Raw genomic sequence first — 12343 nt, forward strand, 5'->3', positions numbered from 1 at the left:
ACCCCTAATGTGGTACGACAGCAAATCCGAGCTGCTAGGCATGTGCATTAGTTTCAAATGAAATTGAAAAACAAAACAAATAAGGATTAATTTGTTTCTTTCTGGGTCCCCAAAACAAATTAAGAGGGTCTCCTGAATTAAACGAATCCTATTTGTTTGAAATAGAATGATTTCTATAACCCATTCTAGTTAATGGACTCATTGAAATCATAGAAAAGCAGCACGTGCATGTGAACAGTTAGAAATTGATACAGTGTACAGCAGGAAGTCAGCAGAGAAGAGGGATGATGGCCATGTTGTCAAGGAGATGAGAGGAATGACATATCAGAGCGAAGAAATTTACCAATCTGAACTATCGCTGCAGACCGGGCACAGTGATGCTGTCACACTGATCTTGAAGACTGAGCATGTCAGAGATTTGCTTTGCATTGCTTCTCAAGACATTGTCTATGTGAAAGCATAGCTCTAAGCTCTCTCTGAGTTCTTGCTAAAGATTTTTGCTGTAGCATATTTTATAGTCTCACTGAGCCAGCAACAGTCCATCATACAAGAGAGGATAGCAGTGAGGCAGTGCTGCATCACTATATCTGTGTTTCATAGCAGATTTGTGTTGGTTCGCTTAAAGTTGCTGTTCTGTTTTTCCTTTCTGGTGATTAAAGCCTTAGCTACACTTGAGATTAGTCATTTATTTTCTGTTTGTCTGGCAGTGGGCTCAGTGTGGGCAGTGGGCACTAGGTAGTGGGCATAAATAAGCAGTGAGGGCAGGGCAGAGAATGCAGCATAATGGGCTGTATTGTAAAGCCTGTCTGTGTCAGAGAAGAAGTACAGAGCAGACAATGTAACACTCACTGCAGCAGTTTCTATGTGTTCTCCACACAGCAGTGTGCTATTGGCACAGTCTGAGCATTATAATTCCACTGCAAAATATGAAATCATTATTGTAATCTTCACATCCCCAGTAACATACAAACAGTCATGTCAGCGATAAGGAAAGACAGAGCAGACAAAGAGAGAGAGAGAGAGAGAGACTATCTACAAAGTCCTCATAGTAGTTAAGTATTAATAACTCTATAGGAGGGCCACCTGATAGATCAATGTGAGGTGTTAGTGATGGTTTCGGGTTTAGGGGCCAGTTTCGCATGTAGAGTGAGACATACGAACAGCACAGTACACCTTGGTAAAGATTTGGCATCATTTGGAATGAGGAAAGTCTCACAAATATGACATTTCTATTATATTCTCTCACCCTAGCTTTATGGTACCCTCAGCACAAAAAGTGACTTCAACGTGTAAGGTCTGGTTTTTGCCGCCGTGTTGGAGGATCCTGTGCCGGCAGGCTGCTGGTGTGTGCAACTTGTGCCTGCCCAGAGGCAGGCGCAACAGGTAAAATAAAGGTCGGGGGGGGGGGGGTTAGGATAGGGCTAGGGGTGGGGGGGGGTAGGGAAAGGGGAAGGGACTTTAGGTTAGGGGGTTGGAAAGTTCCCTCCGAGGCTGTTCCAAAATCAGAGCAGCCTGGGAGGGAACGGGGGAAGGCCGTGGACATCGGCATGCACAAGTTGCACATTTGTGCACCCCCTTGCGTGCACAATCCCCTGATTTTATAACATACATGCACCTGTGCGCGCATGTTCTATGTATAGCCCATGATCAATGTTCTATGTACAGCTCATGAGCAAGTTTACCGTTTACTGTAAACCGAGGTGATCTGTATCTCATACAGGAACCCCAGTATATAAAACCCAATAAATAAATAAATAAATAAATAAATAAATGTTATTAAATCAGGCGTCCATGCGTGCGCCGGGTAGCACACGCACATGGACGTACACGCGCAACCTTATAGGTGGGCCTGAGCCTACTGGCCCAGAGCCCACTCTTAACCGATGCGCCGCCCTCCCCATGAGAAACGGAGACCCTGCGGGAATGTGGGGGAGGGGAACGAGAGGTGTGCGGTGAGGCCGTCTGAAGCGCCGGCGCACATGCATGAATGCGGGCACTAAGCCTCGCCCCGAGTTACCCCAGTCCGAGCGAGCGTCAGTGGCGCTGGCCGATGATGTCATCAACCCTTTAAAGGGCCGTGACGGAGGTCGGGGAAGCCCCTTTTTTATTTGGACTGCATGTTGGCGAAGAGAGGGCCGTTTCAGTTCTTACTGCGCGCACGTGGGAGGTGAGGGGGATGATTACTCGCCTACAAGGGAAAAAAGATTGATCGCACGACAGCGGGAGTTAAAGGGGGCCCAATAACTCGTTGCCAAGGGACTAAAGATTTATTTTGCGCCAGCGGGAGGTAAAGGGGGGCCGATTATTCGCCGGCAAGGGACAGAAGATTGATCGTACGCCTGCGGGAGGTGAAGGGGAGCCGATTAGGGGATCCGATTTCTCGCCGGCAAATAAATAAATTAATTAAAATAAATAAATAAATAGCTAAATATTTATCACACGCCAGCGGGAGATGAGAGGGCCTTTTTATGAGGTGTTCGGGGCCGGGGCAGTGGGGGAGAGGTTTTGTGCTCTCGCGGCGAGGATCATATCAGTCTTGGGGCGGTGATCCGGGTCGATGGCATTTAGGTCATGAACTCTAGGCCTCCATCGAGCCTCGGGTTGCAGCCGATGCCGCTGGTCCAAGCGACCGGGAAGTGGTGATTTACGGGCCTGGGAGCGCGCAGTTTGCGGGGAACTTGGGATGCACTGAGGGGGTCCTGCCCGGGCAGCAGAACAGGAGTTTGGGAGGGGGGTAGCACCGCATGCTGTCCAATGGGCTGGATTGCGCTAGAGGAGAGCCTCATTTAATTAAAAGGAAAAGGGGTAGGAGGTGAGGGACCAACCTGCAGACCCTGAAACATTTGTGTTACATCTAGAAGGGGTGGGGGGAGGGGTTAGTAGAAATCAGACCACAGGCCATCCTAGAAGACTTTTGTTTTAAAAGGTATGAATTACAGGAATGCCTTACATGCTTAAAAAAAAAAAATGCCGACGCTGGGGAGGAAGAGGTGGGTGACTGGGTTGGTGTCCACCTGGGGGGGTGGCACTCTCCTCCTCTCTTCGGGGGCATGACCTAGGGTCCACGGTGGAACGAGAGTCTAGTCAAAGGGCCTCAAGCTCTGGGCCTCAAGTGGTGGCAGTCAAGAAAGCAAACAGAATGTTGGAATTTGTGGAAAGGGAAGGGCGAATGGAACGGAGATTATCATGGTGTCTCTGTGTCGCTCCTTGGTGGGACCACACCTTTAATTCTGTGTACAATTCTGCTCACTGCATCTCAAGATATAATTGAGATGGAGAAGGTGCTGAGAAGGGCGACCAAAATACCAAGGGGAATGGAAAACCCCCTATATGAGAAAAGACTGAGAAGGTTGGGACTTTTCAGCTTGGATAAGAGACAGCTGAGGAATAGGATAGAGGGGTTTAAAATCATGAGAGGTCTAGAACGAGTAGATGTGAATTGGTTATTTACTCTTTAGGATAATAGAAAGACTAGAGGGCAATCCATTGAGTTAGCTTGTGGCACATTTGAATACAAAAATAAATAAAATAAAATATAAAAATAAATAAATAGATAATTAAATAAAAAACTAAAAACAAAAAAAAGAAATTATATACATATCATTTTTCTTGCTCTATGTTCTTATGTTCCAGGAAATTTAATGTGGACAAGGGCTAGGTGCTACATATAAAAAAAAACTAAAAATAAAATAATGTAGTTACACAAGGTTAGGTTCCATATTGGGAGCTACCACCCAGGAAAAATATCTAGGCATCATAGTGGATAATACTTTAAAATGGCCAGCTCAGTGTGCTGCAGCAGTAAAAAAAAAAAAAAAAAAAGCTAACAGACTGTTACGAATTATTATGAAGGTAATGGTTAAAAAATAAAAACGGAAAATGTGAAGCACTGCGAAAAGTGGAATATAAAGCTAAAATTATGCACTACAGCCGATAGACGACAATGTGGGGGAGCCCGAGGACACGGATAGGGGAGAGGGCAGAGCACGAGTTTTACTGTGTAAAGGACAGCAAGGCGACGGCTGGAAAGGAACGCCGAGTGAGGCACCACCTGGCTAGTTCCAGCTCAAGCAGGGATTTCCTCATAATCTTCAGCCTTCACAGGCAACAGTTCCCCGAACAGGGAACCTGGTGGTCCACCCGCACTCACTGCACTACTGAAACTATAGGAGGATAAGCTCAGACAAAAAGCGCAATGGAATCTGAGTGAAACCTACTTGGAGGCAGGGACGGTGCGCAGCAGGCGACTGAGGGAGAGCGGGAGACAACAGCAGAGAGTCAGAATAGGAGTCCAGTGAACCACATCGACGGGAAGGAGACCTTCTTGGCATGATAGGCGTAGGGGAACATTGACCCTCAGCATTCTCCTAGCATGCCAGAAGCGCAAGAGCTGGGCGTGGCCCAAATGCGAATAGGAATTAAAAAAAACAAAACAAAAAACTCAGATAGGACAGGAGTCGTTTCATCAAGCTGGGTGCTCCTTAGGCCGCCACCTAGGCATTGGTAAGCACCCAGGGCAACTGAGCAGGGAGGGCGCTCAGGGGGCACAGGCTTATCTTCCAGCAGACATCATCTCAGGAGCCTTACCTCCCATCCAATATCATCTCCCAGCAGGCATTCCATTGAGAGGTTGGTTGTTTCCAGCACGCGCAGCACCTAACCCAGCGATGATGGATTAAGGCAGGGAAGGGCTAGCTGCCGACAGTTCCAGACAGCACCCATCAAGATGGAGGCAATGATTCCAGGGCAAGAACTCTTCAGCCTGCTCCTCCAAGGAGGGAATCTGCCTCTCAGCCAGCCAAGGCAGTTTTGAGTCATACCGTATGAAACAGGGGAGGATGGAGGATATGGCAAGATTACGGGAATTCCACGACCAGTTGGAAGGAACAAGGATGTATTGCGATCCGGCAGGCATACACACTGGAGACTACGTTGGAGAACGAGGGGCACTTGTCTCCAGAATGTATTGGAGGTCAAGGTCCAGAAGCAGCTCGGTTGAAAGTGGTCATGCCCGCACACGATCGTTCGGGATTGGCCAATAACGGCAACTGAGTAAAAAGCGCGGTTATGCCACCTTCAGTGCAGCAGGGACACGGCTCAGATCATGTGGCGAGGGTATCCTTGCTGGGCAACTGACTGGGAGTCAGTTGACAGACCCTTTCTAATACACTCGGGAACAGTCAGAAAGCAGCGTTACTAGGACAGATGCAGGCCTATGAGATATTCCTGTATCAGGCATGTTAGCAGCGGTCTTCAGAGCAGGATTTAGCGTCGACCAGCATGGTGCACTAATGTTGAATATCTTCTTAATTCTGGGAGACCAAGTTCCGCGAGATAAGTTCCGGCCTATCACCCAGGACTTCAGGCTTTCTTTGGCACAGCGAGACTAAGAGCTTTCCCTTCCTTGCCATCCAGTTGCAGCATCAACAGATTCACGTCAGGCTAATTACTGGGATATGGGATAAGTTCATAAGGAGGAAGTGACCTACTGGTGAGAGAAATAGGCTGAGAACCAGGGAGGCCATGGTTCATATCCTCGGCCTATCACCCAGGAGTTCGGATTTTCTTTGGCGCAGCGAGACTAGGATCTTTCCCTTCCTTGCCATCCAGTTACAGCATCAACAGATTGCACGTATATGCTGGGGGCTAAGCTCGTCGCTTGGATCACTGGTCAATCCAATATACAGCACTATGCGAAGCGACCACACGGGCGACTCAACCAATCACACATAAGGCTGGCACCACAAAGTTTAGGTCGGCACAGGGATGGAACAAAGTTTAGGTCGGCACAGGGATGGAAAGCCCAGCATGCGTGGCGTACAGTACAGCTACGGCACCCGAGGGACTAGAGGGCTGCTCTGGATGCAAGAATAATACATCTGGAGGGTAAGGACATGTGTGCCCCTAGGCAATTTTAATAATGTACTACATGAGGTCAGCCAGGCAGAGTATGAAAGGACACAGGCCGCAGCTTATTCATTGTTTGGGGGGACACGGGGCAAGGGTCCTTCCTACCTCGTGTCTTGGCGGTTACCCGGGCCAGTTGGGCTTATTGCAAGTGGTGCCGGTGACATCACAGGATGGCGTGGTAGCCGATCAGCGCCTTGGGTGGCACAAAAAGCTGGGGGCGCAGAAGGCGCAGATGGTCGGGGGTCCCCTTGCTGGCGGGCAAGACGGGGGGGGGCCTATCGAGAAGGCTGCCTTGCTTGGTACCTACGGCGGGCCATGGTAGATCCAGCATACCGGCTCGGGTACCCAAGGAAGTTTTTCATGATGTGTTAAATAAAAGCTGCGGCCTTATTATACCAACAACAGTGTCCGTGTTTTTACATGTGTTACAAAAGGAATGCATAATTTTGGCTAATGTACTGAAGGGACCAGAAGGTAGGGACGATGGCCACGTGGGTAAGTGGCGGCTGCTAGCATTAATAGGTGGGCCTGAGCCTACTGGCCCAGAGCCCACTCTTAACCGATGCCCCGCCCTCCCCACGAGAAACGGAGACCCTGCGGGAATGTGGGGGAGGGGAACGAGAGGTGTGCGGCGAGGCCCTCTGAAGCGCTGGCGCACATGCATGAATGCGGGAGCTAAGTCTCACCCTGAGTTACCCCAGTCCGAGCGAGCATCAGTGGTGCCGGCCGATGACGTCATCAACCCTTTAAAGGACCGTGACGGAGGTCGGGGAAGCCCCTTTTTTATTTGGACCGCGCGCTGGCGAAGAACCCACCCACCCACCCCTGAAACCAGTTCAAGAAAAAGTTGAGAATGTCTTTAAAAAACAGTGCTCGACGACCAGAATAACGCTGTGCATTATGTTAAGCATGCAATCTTATAACGTATAGATAGTATATGTATGTTAGTAATAGGGATGCGAATCGTTTTTCAACGATTAAAATTATCGTCCGATAATTTTAATATCGTCTTAAATCGTTATAGAACACAATACAATAGAAATTCTAACGATTTATCGTTAAAAATCGTTAAATCGTATTAGTGCGCACTAACGGGAGTTACTGCGCACTAACTCCCATTAGTGCGCACTAACAGAAAATGATACAAATTGACACTTTCCAGGTCAGTGAAGGTCAGTTAGGAATGAATATGTATTCCTATTGGCTGGCTGCCCTCTTATCTATTGATGTTACCAAGGTTCCCACTGAGGTGATGGTTGGGGGGATGGGAAATGGAACTGGAAACTCACGAACACCAACAGAAAATGATACAAATTGTTGACACTTCCCAGGTCAGTAAAGGTCACTTAGGAATGAATATGTATTCCTATTGGCTGGCTGTGCTCTTATCTATTGATGTTACCAAGGTTCCCACTGAGGTAATGGTTGGGGGGATGTGAAATGGAAACAGTTGGAAGCTTGACAAAAAAAGTAATGTGATGATCATCACTCATGTGACTAGAACTTGTTTGTTTATTATTTTTGTTAGCAGGCATGTGAAATGCTAGTGCATGTTGAATTTGCCAATCACTGTGCATTTTAGAAAGGTGGTCCTGGCTGGAACTACACAGTTCAAATATATGTGGTAATTGATTGTTGGTAAGTGTATTTTTTAAGTAGCCACACTGGCCACCAGTATGTTTACTTTTCCTCCTACTTAACTCACTAGCTCAGCTTTATAAGAAGGGCTTCTCTGCATGTGTGTTGCTTTTGTTTGGTGTGAGGAGAGCAGAAACATCAGATCTTTATTCAATCTACTACAGTCATCTATTATATTAACCTACTCAATTTTTTTTAAATGATTTATTATATCACTGAATTAATAATTAATTATTATTAGGTGGTGGTGAATGTCTGACTAGGCTACTAGCCTAGTGTCACTGGTGAGGCTAGTGGCATTTTAGCAGAATTATAATTTATTTTTATTAGTACTGCAGCATTAATATATTCAAGCCTAGGAGGGCAGGCAGTGCTCCACTCCAGCAGTCACATCATTGCTTCCTGTGCATTGCATTATGTGCACACATTGACTCCAGCTTGGGGACAAGGCAGGTCTCCTTTACTGCACATATTGACTCCAGCTTGGGGAAAATGGCAGGTCTCCTTTACTGCACACATTGATTCCAGCTTGGGGATAAGGCAGGTCTCCTTTACAGCACACTGACTCCAGCTTGGGGACAAGGCAGGTCTCCTTTACTGCACCCATTGACTCCAGCTTGGGTACAAGGCAGGTCTCCTTTCCTGCACACGTTGACTCCAGCTTGGGGAAAAGGCAGGTCTCCTTTACTGCACACACTGACTCCAGCTTGGGGACAAGGTAGATCTCCTTTACTGCACACACTGACTCCAGCTTGGGGACAAGGCAGGTCTCCTTTACTGCACACACTGACTCCAGCTGTGGAAAAGGCAAATCTCCTTTACTGCACACATTGACTCCAGCAAATTGGAAAAGGCAGGTCTCCTTTACTCCACACATTGACTCCAGCTTGTGGAAAAGGCAGGTCTCCTTTACTGCACACATTGTGCAGGAAGATCACAACACCCCTGGTATCAGGGTTAGGGCACTGTGTGCAGGAAGATCACAACACTCCTGGTATTAATAGGGATAGGGCACTGTGTGCAGGAAGATCACTACACCCCTGGTGTCAGGGTTAGGGCACTGTGTGCAGGAAGATCACAACACTCCTGGTATGAATAGGGATAGGGCACTGTGTGCAAGAAGATCACAACACCCCTGGTATCAGGGTTAGGGCACTGTGTGCAGGAAGATCACAACACTCCTGGTATGAATAGGGATAGGGCACTGTGTGCAGGAAGATCACAACACTCCTGGTATTAATAGGGATAGGGCACTGTGTGCAGGAAGATCACAACACTCCTGGTATTAATAGGGATAGGGCACTGTGTACATGAAGATCACAACACTCCTGGTATTAATAGGGATAGGGCACTGTGTGCAGGAAGATCACAATACCCCTGGTATCAGGGTTAGGGCACTGTGTGCAGGAAGATCACAACACTCCTGGTATTAATAGGGATAGGGCACTGTGTGCAGGAAGATCACAATACCCCTGGTATCAGGGTTAGGGCACAAGTTCTAGTCACATTGACTGATCACATTACTTTTTTTGTCAAGCTACCAACTGTTTCCATTTCCCATCCCCCATATACTGTCAGTGGGAACCTTGGTAACATGAATAAATAAGAGGGCAGCCAATAGGAATACATATTCATTCCTAAACTGACCTTAACTGACCTGAAAAGTGTCAAATTGTATCATTTTCTGTTAGTGCGCACTAATCGGAAAAAACGATTTTTAACGATTTTTTAACTAAAAAATCGTGCCAAACACGATTTTCTTCTCCTGCCAGACGATTTCGATCGTTAAGATGATAGGGCACACGATTTGCATCCCTAGTTAGTAAGTACATGTCAAAGCTTATTCAATGTTGTGAAATATATGTTGCAGCTGGCAGGGAGGGGGCGGTTACCCGGGCCGGTTGGGCTTATTGCAAGTGGTGCCGGTGACATCACAGGACGGCCTGGTAGCCGATCAGCGCCTTGGGCGGCACAAAAAGCTGGGGGCGCAGATGGTCGGGGGCCCCCTTACTGGCAGGCAAGGCGGGGGGGGGGGGGGGGGGGGGGGCTATCGAGAAGGCGGCCTTGCTTGGTACCTACGGCGGGCAGCGGTGGATCCAGCACACCGGCTCGGGTACCCAAGGAAGTTTTTCGTGATGTGTTAAATAAAAGCTGCGGCCTTATTATACCAACGACAGTGTCCGTGTTTTTACATGTGTTACAAAAGGAATGCATAATTTTGGCTAATGTACTGAAGGGACCAGAAGGTAGGGACGACGGCCACGTGGGTAAGTGGCGGCTGCTAGCGTTATTAAAATCTACCCCTTAGTGATGTACCAGTTTCGTAATCACTTTTACATTTGACAAACCCTTTCTACAAGAAAATTTTAATTCTACCCTGCACCTTGGGGGTCTTTGTGCCATGCAGCCTTGCTACTGTTAGTGCGTGCTAACCCTAAAATCAGGGGCCCATGAAAAAAAAAACAACCTGAACCGCGTAAAAATGAAGTTTCCTGCCGGAGTCCGAAAATGAAGCCTGAAATGAAAAAAGAAACCAATGCACATCTCTATGCCCTTTTTAAACAAAATGACAAAAAATACTGACAAAATGTATTTTTTTCTTTTTTCTAATGCACACTAAATAAAATCAGTGTGCTCTAAATCAAATAAAGTGTACTATTTCAAATTAATGTGCAATAAAAAGAAATCTCAAATTTAAAATGAGAATTATTCAAAACAAACCTAAAAAGATAGAAATAAAAATAAAACAAAATAATACTTATCCAGCATCTGCTGCAGGAAGAGGGGCAACCTTTGCTCATGGACTGGTCCTGCTGCTGTCATGAAGTTCAGTCAAGATATGAGAGTCATGGTTTTCACCACAAAGGTGGTATACAATAACAGACTAATAAGTCTGTAACCATTTGAACACAACCAACCTTATGATTTCTCCTGCACTTCTACCCTCTCCTCACCAAACTAATGGCAATGAGAACAAAGTGAAGTATGAACACTGTCAGAGACCTGTAATGTAGTATAAGACTTATGGAAAGCTGTGTCCAATTTAAAAAACAAAATGAACATGATGTTGTATGGTTTAAATTTTGACTAATAAAAATTAAATTAAAAAAAATGATGTAGAACATTTATTTGAAATTTGTTCTAACTGCTAAAGTTGACGTCTAATAAGTGCTTTCTTCTGTGTTTATCTTGTTTTACATCCTGATTTTCTTGATTTTTTCCTAAGGAGTAAGGCAGAATTGCATAACTGCTTCAGAATATATTTAAATGAAGCTAAGTGGTGACTGAAGTATGATTGAGCAATTTAAGCTTTTTGCTCATACTTCATACTGCCATGGCATGAGCATGCTCAATGTCCATCCTCTGTTTTATTCCAACTGTTTAAAATATCATTAGAGTGAACTTGCATGTATAAAAAAGAATTGATGGTGTTCATACATGTTGGGGGTGAGTTTTCAGACCATTTACATGCACACAATACTATTTTATGATTGTAGCTAGTCTAAAATGGCTTGGGATTCAGTGCCCACAAAAGTATGCACATACATTATTTTATGCACGCTGGGAAGAAGAGACATGAGGGACTGAGCCTGGCCGGTATTGGGACTTTTATGCATACTTTTTTTATTTTAAAATTTTGCTCATAACCTGTACAAATTATGTCCTTAATAGAGCACGTCTTTGTGCTGGTGAGTTTGTGCACTTACCTGGGAAACTTATGCACATAGGTTCCTTTTGAAAGGTAGGGTAAAGTGGGCATGTAAAAGTTATGTTACGAGCGCAGCCTTCAGGGGCCGATGGAGCGGACTCAGCACGCGTCATTTAGTTCATAGGAAAGCGGAGCCCTTGGGCCATAGGATGACTCAGGTAGAGACATGAGTTGTGCCCATGGTGAGGTGTGTGTGCAGGATGGGCGGCACAGGAGCAGAGCTGGACGGAGCTAGGAACACAGGACTACAAAGTAGGTCTCTGGCTAGGACTAGGAACTTGGAACATTGGAGAGTTTAAGAAAAGCTAGAGCACAAAGAGTCAGAGAGGAACTTGGGACTCTCGAAGAGGATGAAGTGGAGCTTGGGACCCATGAAGAGTATGTCGTGGAGCTTGGGACTTGGAACGTGGAGATGTGGAGCTGAAGACTTGGAACATGAAGACATGGAGCTGAAGACTTGGAACGTGGATCTGAAGACTTGGAACATGGGGACGTGGAGATGAAGACTTGGAACTTGGAACGTAGAGATGAAGACTTGGAACTTGGAACATAGACCTGGGATGTAGACTTGGGAGATGTAGATTTGGAAGATGTGGACTGGAACGAGGAAGACGAGTACCTCAGGCGCCCTACACAGCACGAGCGGCTGGTCGTGGACTACACTGGAGACTCAGATGAAGAACAAGGACACAGCCGTGGATGAGAAAGACCCTCAGGCACCCTACACAGCACATGGGGCTGGTCGCAGACCACACTGACCCTTTGTGCCCTACACAGCCAGATGGCTGGTCACGGACCATGAGGAGATTGGGACAGGCTCAGGAAGTCTCATAGCGCAGGATAGTGGAAATCCGTCGGATCCTCCGGAGTCAGAACTGGGATCACATAAAAGCTTGGAGCTAGGAAACTCAGAGTAAAAGCAGGGAATCTCCGGAGGCATGGGTCCCACCGGACCTGAAGCATTAGCACCGGGACAACATCAAGAGAGAGAGAAGGGACATCACAGGACGAGGACTCACAGACCTCTTGGAACTAGGAACCTGGAACTAGGAACTTGGAACTTCTTGGAACTAGGAACATCTAGGA

The sequence above is a fragment of the Rhinatrema bivittatum genome, chromosome 2, assembly GCF_901001135.1.
Source record: "Rhinatrema bivittatum chromosome 2, aRhiBiv1.1, whole genome shotgun sequence".
NCBI classification, from domain to species: Eukaryota; Metazoa; Chordata; class Amphibia; order Gymnophiona; family Rhinatrematidae; genus Rhinatrema; species Rhinatrema bivittatum.